At 45.9% G+C, this 9,942-nt stretch overlaps 1 long non-coding RNA gene across 3 annotated transcripts; it reads left to right on the top strand.

The window, feature by feature from the left end:
- The first annotated feature begins 3,369 nt into the window (after nt 1-3,369).
- LOC310690025 lies at nt 3,370-9,088 on the top strand. 3 transcript variants are annotated; one of them, XR_014517800.1, is made up of 3 exons: nt 3,370-3,603; nt 5,088-5,151; nt 8,866-9,088. It is a non-coding gene; the product is annotated as an uncharacterized lncRNA (long non-coding RNA). The 3 variants fall into 3 exon arrangements; XR_014517801.1 differs by lacking the exon at nt 5,088-5,151; XR_014517802.1 differs by lacking the exon at nt 5,088-5,151 and having other exon boundaries at nt 8,870-9,088.
- The last annotated feature ends 854 nt before the right edge of the window (nt 9,089-9,942 follow it).

Here is a 9,942-nt window from a genome sequence, read left to right on the forward strand (position 1 = left end):
TCTACGCATCACTCCTTTTTATTCATTCTTCTGTGATGCTTCCCCAACATTGCTGCACTGTTGACATCTGGAGGGGAATTCTTGCGCTATAGTGTACCAAAGCAATACATCCCACCCACCGCACCTGCTCCCGAACATTTGTGATTTTATCAGGAAATTATGGGGCATGTGCCTGATGCAAATGAAGCAGTACGACTGCTGCAAAACAGGTGAAAAGGGTATTCAAAGTGGGGTTGTGTATAACTGCCCCAATAACATCATGATCACAAATTGTGATGAATGCTCTGATTACGCAGGTGTCTGGAGGGACCTACGGTTTTGATTGTTTTGTAAACTACCTTGGGCATCCTTTGGGGATGGATAGCACAGGATCTTAACCATTGTAATAGTAATGACCACTCCCCACCTCAAATGGGAGGTGCTTTGGGGGGGGGGTTGCACACAGCCCCTTGATCCTACACAATCCCTGGCAATGTAGCCTGTCTTCGCCTCCCCAAGCTGGATACCTGGAGGTTCCCGCCCAACCTCAGACAGTTAGCCATCCCCAGCTGGGGAGGTGTTGCCAGCGGAGTTGACCAGGTAGGGTTAGGACCTCCCTGCACACACAATAGAGGGTGGAACTTACCTGGGAGTCCTCTGTCGGCTCCAGAGCTTCTCCCACCCTGCCCTCCCTCAGTTTACACCTTCCTTTTGCAGGTTAACCTCTTATTTACAGGTGTGCGGGTGCTGCTATGGTCATTGATGGTTGCTGTTGAAGGATCGGGAAAACGTTTCCCTGCATTGGCAGGTTTTGCCTTCCCCGTAGCAAAACGTCACAACTTTGGCGGTTTCAGGCTTTGGGCAGAATCCTTTAGTCTATCTTCCCTAAATGTGTGTGTGTGTGAGAAGCAGTGACCCACGCCCCCCATGTGGCGGCGATCCCAGGATTCCCCGTTAAAGGGGTTGTGTGGAAGGGAGTCACAGGCCATACACCCTTAGGTTGACAGTGCTCTCCCCTGCGACAGCGGCGAAACAGGGGGCGGGCTCTCTGCTTGAACAGATGTTCTCCAGAGCCAGCCCAATCCACTCCTTCTGCATAACCCTGATGTTCCCCAGATCCCCAGCTGGGGACGGGGAGAGATAAACGCCCCATGCCTAAGCCAAGGTCTCCCTACATCTGAAAGTTTAATAAAGTTGTGGTCAATTTTAATCCCATAACACGTTGTCATGAGTCATTATTCCTCATGGGGGTCGCCTGGGGTCGGGGGTGTGTGTCTCCGCCTGGCCATGCAATGATTAAAAAATTTGTTTACAAGGATCTCTGGCTTGGGTCTGACTTCAATGAAAGCACATGGCTATGTGTCTCCCTACAGGGTAAGTTGCTACTACTGCTGTTCTTGTTTTCCCTGCTGGCACTGAGTTTCTGGGCCATGCCAAGCTCAGCAAAGCATCACGGAGCAGTTCTTAGAACTGTGCACCATTGGATGACTCAGTAAACAGGTTTCTAGGTCTTTTCCTCACGACTGCTCAGGAAGTACAACTCAGCTAAGTCACTGAGTGTTCTGGGTCACAGAGAAGATTTGCTGCTGTGCAGAAGCAAGCAATAGAAAAACACACACCTGACTTACTCCACCAGAGTGCTTTATCTTTTTAATTACAAAGGTCATGTTTCTTGGCTCTGAATCTGACCTCCCAGCCTCACCTGCTTTCCAAGACTGGACTGGAACATCTAGGTCTAGGAAGTTAAATGGATAAGCCTGGGCAAATGAACCTGACAATAGTTTTGCTGGAAGACATAAGGGTTTCTATTGCAAACCTTGAGGCTGAGAGCAGTTATAATGCTACCTGGTCCTCTCATCATAGTTAAGAAAGTGAGGGCTTTGGTACTTACTACTCCTGCTTTATCTTCTCCCTTTCATTTTCAAAGCTAACCATGGATAGCATAAAGGTGAAGGGACCCCTGAGCATTAGGTCCAGTCGTGGCCGACTCTGGGGTTGCGGCGCTCATCTCGCTTTATTGGCCAAGGGAGCCAGCATACAGCTTCTGGGTCATGTGGCCAGCATGACAAAGCCGCTTCTGGAGAACCAGAGCAGTGCACTGAAATGCTGTTTACCTTCCCGACGGAGTGGTACCTATTTATCTACTTGCACTTTGACGTGCTTTCGAACTGCTAGGTTGGCAGGAGCAGGGACCGAACAACGGGAGCTCACCCCGTCCCAGGGATTCGAACCGCCGACCTTCTGATCGGCAAGTCCTAGGCTCTGTGGTTTAACCCACAGCACCACCCACGTCCCAATATGGATAGCATAACAGGTATCTAAATGTGGTTAGTTGCAAACTATGGTTAGAAGTAGATGCTTAAAATTAAAATCATGATTCATAAGCTCCAGTGCAAAGATAATAGTCGGTAACCACAGTTTGCACCAAAAATGAAGGGGAGAGTGGGATTCATCCCCAAGCATGGATGAAGCAGAGGCATAAAAGTCCACAAGGCATTTCTCACATTCTAATGCTTATTTTAATGGTTTAGGTAGGAGATTGGGCATTGTTGTAGCTGTACTGGAACTGTGGCATAGTGTGGGTTGCCAGCGCCTGGGGCCATGCAGATGGGGGGGGGGAGGGAAATCGATGGAGTGCACATGCACATTCAACTGCCTAATGGCATCCATGTCACCCAGGAGATGGCAGCTGCAGAGATAAAAAGAGTCATTCTTTGCTCTGTCATATGCTGGTTTGCATCTTGGCAACAGCTCCTGACTCCACTCTTGACAGATGCCCATAGCTCATGTGCAGGTACCGTATCTTTAGTAAGGTACATTTGTATTGCTATGAACGTTGTGATGGCTTTAAACAGAGACTGGAATGTAAGCCGTTAGCTGTGGGAAGAGGAATCATCTTCTACAGATACAGGGTATATGAGGCCTGTCACTTGGCAGTTAAACTGCCACAGTTGTTCACTGTTGCTAAGGTGATGGATTGGTTTGGCCTTTCATACACAGAACCCAAAAACGGTCAGTCTGGTTGGTCATTTGGTGGACATTCCATCCCAAGCTATTGGTCCATAATTGTAGGCCAACAAAGGTTTGGAATTTAAAATTCCATCAGATACAAATTGATTGGCTGGAGGTCCCAGCTGAGGGGAATATAAAGCCGGGATCAGCACTGTTTGAGGGGTCAGATGAACAGTCGTCGGTGGACAGTGAAGAGAATGGGCAAAGCAGTGGCGTAGCGTGGGGGGTGCAGGGGGGCCGGCTGCACCGGGCGCAACATCTGGGGGGCGCTCGCTCGCACTCGCAGCTCTCTGCCCCTACTAAAATCCACTAGTTAGGGGGTGCAAATTACTTGCCTTGCCCCGGGTGCTGACAACCCACGCTACGCCACTGGGGCAAAGAAACCTCGAAAGCCAAAAGGAAGCCGAGAGATTGAGCCCAAAGCAAACTGAAGAAAATGGAGAACCTCTGCTGGATGCTGAAATGATTTGAGGTGAGAACTAAGGAGGATTGTGAGAGAGGCTTGGAAGACTCTGGCAGCATTGGAGGAAACTGAGGTCAGATTAACAACAGGTAGAATCTGACCAGAGTGAAGACTTTAGATGACGATCTTGGTAAAGCTGGAATGGAAAGGTACCCTAGAGCAATGAATCCTGAGCCACACTTCTAGGAATGCACTCCAGATAAGCCTATAAGTTAACTGGCAGAGTTTGTGCGTGTGATTGGAGTTGGAGAGTAATTGGCTAAGGAGGTTATCATACACAGAGAGGTACTAGAGCAGGCCTCTAGCTATCTTCTTTAAGGAGTAGCAAAACCATTAAGTACTACTAACGCATTGTACCTAATAATAAACCAAGTTTTCTTTTTCAACTTACCTCCAAGTAAATAAGTTATACAGTTATTAAGCTTTCATATACAGTGGTACCTTGGTTCTCAAATGCCTTGGTTCCCAAACACCAAAAACCCGGAAGTAAGTGTTCCGGTTTTCAAACGTTTTCGGGAGCCGAATGTCCAATGCAGTTGTCAGCTATTGTTTCTGGGGCGCCTGCACCAATCAGAAGTTGCACCTGGGTTTTCGAAATTTCGGAAATCAAACGGACTTCCGGAACAGATTAAGTTTTGCGCTTTTGTTTTTGCTATTTATTTTGCGTTTTCGTTTTTGAGACTTTTTGGTTAATTTTTTGTGTGTCTGTGTGGAACCAAGTTCAGCTACTGATTGATTGATTGATTGTGTGACTGCGGAAATGGATAAAGCCCCCCCCCCCATCCAAACAATGACTATCATCAGTACAGGTAAGAAAATAGAATAATTTTAATTTTTATCATTTACACTATTGTCTTATTTATTTTATAGTACAGTACATTGATTATTGCTTTCATTTTATGGATCAATGGTCTCGTTAGATAGTAAAATTCATGTTAAATTGCTGTTTTAGGGGTTGTTCGGCTGTGCAAAGCAGGTGCTTGGCACACATCGTGCTGCCGCTTTTATACTTTCCCCCACAATCACCCTTCAGAATGATTGGGCAATAGCCCTGGGTGATTGTGGTGCCACCCCGGCGTAAGGGTGATAGTTCCACCCATGCCAGGGTGGGGTGGGGGGAACCAGTTTGAGGGCCTGCCCGCAACCAGGACCATCTATTAAGATGATCCCATTTGTGAGAGAGAGGGAGGAGAGGCTCTGTGAGCAACAGAAGCCCTTGGGGTGCCTTTGCACCCATGGGTGCCACATTGAAGCAGCTATGACTAGGGTCACCAAAGTCCTGTGTGTGATACTAAAAGCATACAGCGTCCTTTGGTATTCAAGAGATCTGTGGATCATGGCACATCTTCAGAACTGGTCATATTTTCCTATGGGAAAAAGCACGTTCAGTGCCAACTTAAGTATTTTTGCTGCCTGAAGCAGAGCTGAAATGCTATTCATCTAGGGCTAACACTTTGAATAATACAGGAAGGCGTTGTTTATACACCAGTTCTTGCCTTCGTTTGTTCCCTTTGAAACTACCACCAGAAGCAGGTCAGTCTACTCTGCTGCATAACAGGGCTGGCAACGTATTTAATAAACAAAAACAGTAGTTGAAACTAATATTTTCTGCCAATCTTTGTACATAATCCAGCACAGAATCAGAACCTAACACTTTGGTTGTGACCATCTACTTTGTCCTCGCAAACCAATGGAAGGTAAGACTAATGCCATCTGCAAAATTTTAAGTAGTCGCCAGAAACCATCCCTAGGAATCCAGAGATAGTAACTTAATCTACCGTGTGTGTGTGTGTGTGTGTGTGTGTGTGTGTGTAATGTTCTTATGTACAGATGAAAATGAACACAGGTGCTCTTTGAGGGCATCAAATTTTGCAAATAATGCTTTCTCCTCCCCAAGATTTGAACTAACAATAGTGTGTTATAGAACACTGCATGTCTTCTTTGCTTCAGTGTTCTGACACTTATTACGTTGGACACCATATGAAATGTCATTTTTATTTTACTTTTGGAACAGACTGAATGAATATCAGTTATCAGTTGTGTCAAGACATCCGCTTTGAAAATCTGGTTGACCGATCTGTTTATATTGCGTCTGAATTTAATGAAAAAAGAGAGAGGAAGATTTCCCTCTGGTGGCTAGACTAGGGCATTGGAGAAACTGAGAAAAGTGGTTAAAATGCAAATTTATTTGGTTTGACTATTGGCTTGAGGAGCAGATTACATTATTTTGCAATTTTTAAGACTCATCAGGCTACATTAAAATTCCATAACAGCAATTATTATTCTTGTTATTTATTGAATTTATGTACCACCCTATACCTGGGGGGCAAAATATGGTCTGAAGCTCAACATCAAAAAAACTAAGATCATGATCACTGGTCCCATCACCTCCTGGCAAATAGAAGGGGAAGAAATGGAGGCAGTGAGAGATTTTACTTTCTTGGGCTCCATGATCACTGCAGATGGTGACAGCAGTCATGAAATTAAAAAACACCTGCTTCTTAGGAGAAAAGCAATGACAAAAATAGACAGCATCTCAAAAAGCAGAGACATCACCTTGCCAACAAAGGTCCGTATTGTTAAAGCCATGGTTTTCCCAGTAGTGCTGTATGGAAGTAAGAGCTGGACCATAAAGAAGGCTGATCGCCGAAGAATCGATGCTTTTGCATTATGGTGCTGGGGAGACTCTTGAGAGTCGCATGGACTGCAAGAAGATCAAACCTATCCATTCTTAAGGAAATCAGCCCTGAGTGCTCACTGGAAGGACAGATCCTGAAGCTGAGGCTCCAATACTTTGGCCACCTCATGAGAAGAGAAGACTTCCTGGAAAAGACCCTGATGTTGGGAAAGATGGAGGGCACAAGGAGAAGGGGACGACAGAGGACGAGATGGTTGGACAGTGTTCTCGAAGCTACCAACATGAGTTTGACCAAGCTGCGGGAGGCAGTGGAAGACAGGAGTGCCTGGTGTGCTCTGGCCCATGGGGTCACGAAGAGTCGGACATGACTAAACAACAACAAAATACCTGGGGGCAGAATGGTAAAGACCCACTAGGATCCAAGGATTCCATGAGGAGTCAGTCCAACAGGGCCAAGACAGGAAACCAGGCTAGGACAGGCATCGGGTAACAGGCAGGTCCAGCAAGCAGCAATGTTGTTCCCACAACCTGGGGCAGGGTCCGGCAGCCTTTTATCTCTGACGGGATAACGGCCGGTCCTGATCCCCCGGTGACTCACCTCCCTGTCTTGCCCAAAGGCGAGCACTCCTCCTGCGAGTACTCAGGTCTCTCCTTCTCTCAGACCTGAGTCTCTGCAGCTCGGGCGATGTCGGTGGGTTACTAGACCCAGAGGCTGCCTCAGCCTCTCCTGACCAAACTGGTAGTGGAGCAGCTGTACGTGATTGCACAGCAGAGGGCAACGAGGTAATCCTCACATCTGGATCCAGGGCAGGCTCAGGCTCCTGACTCGGCCCTGCTGGTGCTTGTTGCAGGGGAACCTGTGCAGACTGGGGCTCTTCAGAATCAGGCCCCAGACTTGGTTCAGATGCCGCCTGAAGCAGAGGATCCGGTGTGGACCGAGACTCCTCCAGTTCCGAGCCCGAGCCCGAGTCCCAGGCCATCACAGCACCAATGTAGCAACCTTTTGTGTTGAATCAAGAGCACAAGTCCATCTTGCTGTGATGTGATGTTTGTCAAGTGATTGAATTCAAATAGAAAATATTAGTACCAAATATTCAGAACATAATTGTGTCATAGTGATGGCTGAAATGCCACTATGTATTTGCTTTTTTGGTTCAGTTCATTCTTAACTCCCTTATCCATGTCTTGTTTCTCTTCATCCCCTGACATTCCCACTGACTTCCGTCACCTTCCATTGCCTCATTCCTGCATCCTGGGGCCTCTGTGATGTGGGGCTATTCCCTCACCCCACTTGTATTACATCTCCTCGTAATATGTTATATAACAGCAAAGATATGATTTGAATTTCCAGCTCCTTACAAAATAGCAGAGAGCAGCGTTAAATCATAATTAAAAAAAAACAGATTCAGAGAAAACCCTTACAACGGAAGTCTTTCATCTTCATTGCCACAGTTGAAAGCATATATTACAGGAATTCTTAGAATTATCTCTCCCAGAAGTAAGAGCTTAGGGAGTTTTATTAGAAAATGTGTATTTTCTAGTTCTTTTGGAAGCAATTATGCAGCCTCACTATGCACATTCATCTCCGAGTCAGAGAATTTAAATTATTTTGACTTCATCAGCAGAGTTCAATAACTCTTGCATAGCAGGAGTCTATTAAGGAAAAGCTTGCAAGACAGTTTATATGGAGTGAATTTGCTGAGAGAGCCACTCCTGGGTGGTGAGCTTGCTCCTCAACCCTGATTTATCTGTTTGTCTTGATTTGCTCTTCAATCCCAGCTTCTGGCTTGTCACAAACAACTGCTGCCCTCACATATTGGTAGAAGGGCCAGCCTCAGACCCTGTGCTGCTCCAGCTCCTGCCACCTTCACTCTCCACCTCCAAAACACCCAGTTGCATGCGTTACCACCAGCAGTAACTTCTACCTGGTTTGGCAGGTGTATTGGGGCTCTCTGTGGGGGTTGTGAAGTATAGTACAGTGGTACAGTGGTGCCCTGCAAGACGAATGCCTCGCAAGATGGAAAACTCACTAGACGAGTTTTCCGTTTTGGAGGTGCTTCACAAAACGAATTTCCTATGGGCTTGCTTCGCAAGACGACAATGTCTTGCAAGTTCCTGCTGGTTTTTTTTCCCTTTCCCCCCCTTTTTTCTAAGCCGCTAAGCCGCTTATCAGCTGATCCGATCAGCAGATAAGCCGCTAAAAGCCGCTAAAAGCGCTAATAGCGCTAATCCTTTAATCCTTCAATGGGCTTGCTTTGCAAGACGAAAAAACCGCTAGACGAAGAGAATCACAGAACGGATTCTTTTCATCTTGCGAGGCACCACTGTACCTTGGTTCTCAAACTTAATCCATTCCATAAGTCCGTTCGACTCCTGAAACCATTCGAAAACTAAGGTGCTGCTTCTGATTGGCTGCAAGAGCTTCCTGCACTCAAGTGGAAGTTGTGCCGGACATTTGGCTTCCAAAAAAGTTTGAAAACTGGAACACTTATTTCTGGGTTTTCGGCATCCAGGAGCCGATTTGTTCGTCAACTGAGCCATTCACGAACCAAGGTACCACTGTAATTTAATTGAGTGAGATTCTAAATACTTTTATGTATGACTATGATTGGTTGGTAACTGAATTCTAGTGAGTTCTCTAGTGGTCACATGGGAGGTATCTAGTGAATGAGAGACTCCATTTAATGTCAGGCAAGATGACTGTGTTTTAGAATCCACTGTGAATACTGCTAAGTTGAATAGAATGTTTGAGTGCTTCTTCTTTGCTTGAAAGACAGAAAAGCAGAAGGAAAAGGTAAAAGTGGAAATCTCTCATAGAAGTTGCAAGGCATGGCCTGAGATACAGAAGGCTTAGTACTGAGCTCTGGAAAGGGAGGAAAATACAGTTTGTTTGGAAGTTAGAAGAAGCCCATGCTTGGAGAAGCACGTGACTGTAAATATTCTGTTTTAATTCATTTACAACTAAGTTTCTGCAAGTAAAGTTTTTGAATGTTGAAGTATTGACATTGGTTTAATTTCCAAAGAAGGGTGTCAGTCACATATACGATTTGAGCTTCTTAGCTGAAATTTCACTAACTTCAACAGGGGTTCCCATCTCCCAGAGTTTGGCAGGTCTGGGTGTGAAACATCTCAACTGCATCCAAACCCCCTCCAGCGTTGCAGACCAGAAGTTTGGCTTGCTCTGTTCAGAGGCATTCTGGATTATTTATCCCGTGAATGTTAAAGTGAGCCACAAGTGCAATCCATAGCGGCAGTCTCCGTTTTCTCTCCTTTGTTTGCCTGCCTGCTGCTCAACGCAATAAGCTAATGCAGACACTGTGCCGCGCAGGTAAATACTTGATCCCAAGCAGAAATCAAAGGATAACACTGAGTGTTCTGAAATTCAATCATACCATCTAATGGAGGACCCAAGAGTCTAGCATTTCACAAGAGGGATCAGAGTCTGAACTCCACAAAGCCGCCATTTGATACATGCAGCAAGCGACACTGTTGTTTCGCCAGCCACTTATGAATAGGCAACAAAAATGAACACAGGAGGATATAAAAAACTACGGAATAAAAGAAAAGGCAGGAGTGTAAGATGGATTCTTTGTAGCTGCGGCAGAATGCTTCCCTGCAGGGTGAATTTTATCTCATGTTTTGGCTGCGTAAGTAGAGTTCTTGGTAGTACATTTCTGTTGAAGCTTCTGGAACATGTGCTGAACTGGCTGCACTCGCTTAAGAACCACTGAAATATACTCGGAGTCGAGAGTGGATTTCATGCTCTTTATCCAGCTCATAGTGGTGAGGACGAATGGAAGTTCCCCCAGAATGTCTGCTTTATATACATTATTTACACAATGGACCCCAG

This window comes from Podarcis liolepis, assembly GCF_965112155.1.
Source record: "Podarcis liolepis genome assembly, chromosome: 12".
Classification (NCBI taxonomy): domain Eukaryota; kingdom Metazoa; phylum Chordata; class Lepidosauria; order Squamata; family Lacertidae; genus Podarcis; species Podarcis liolepis.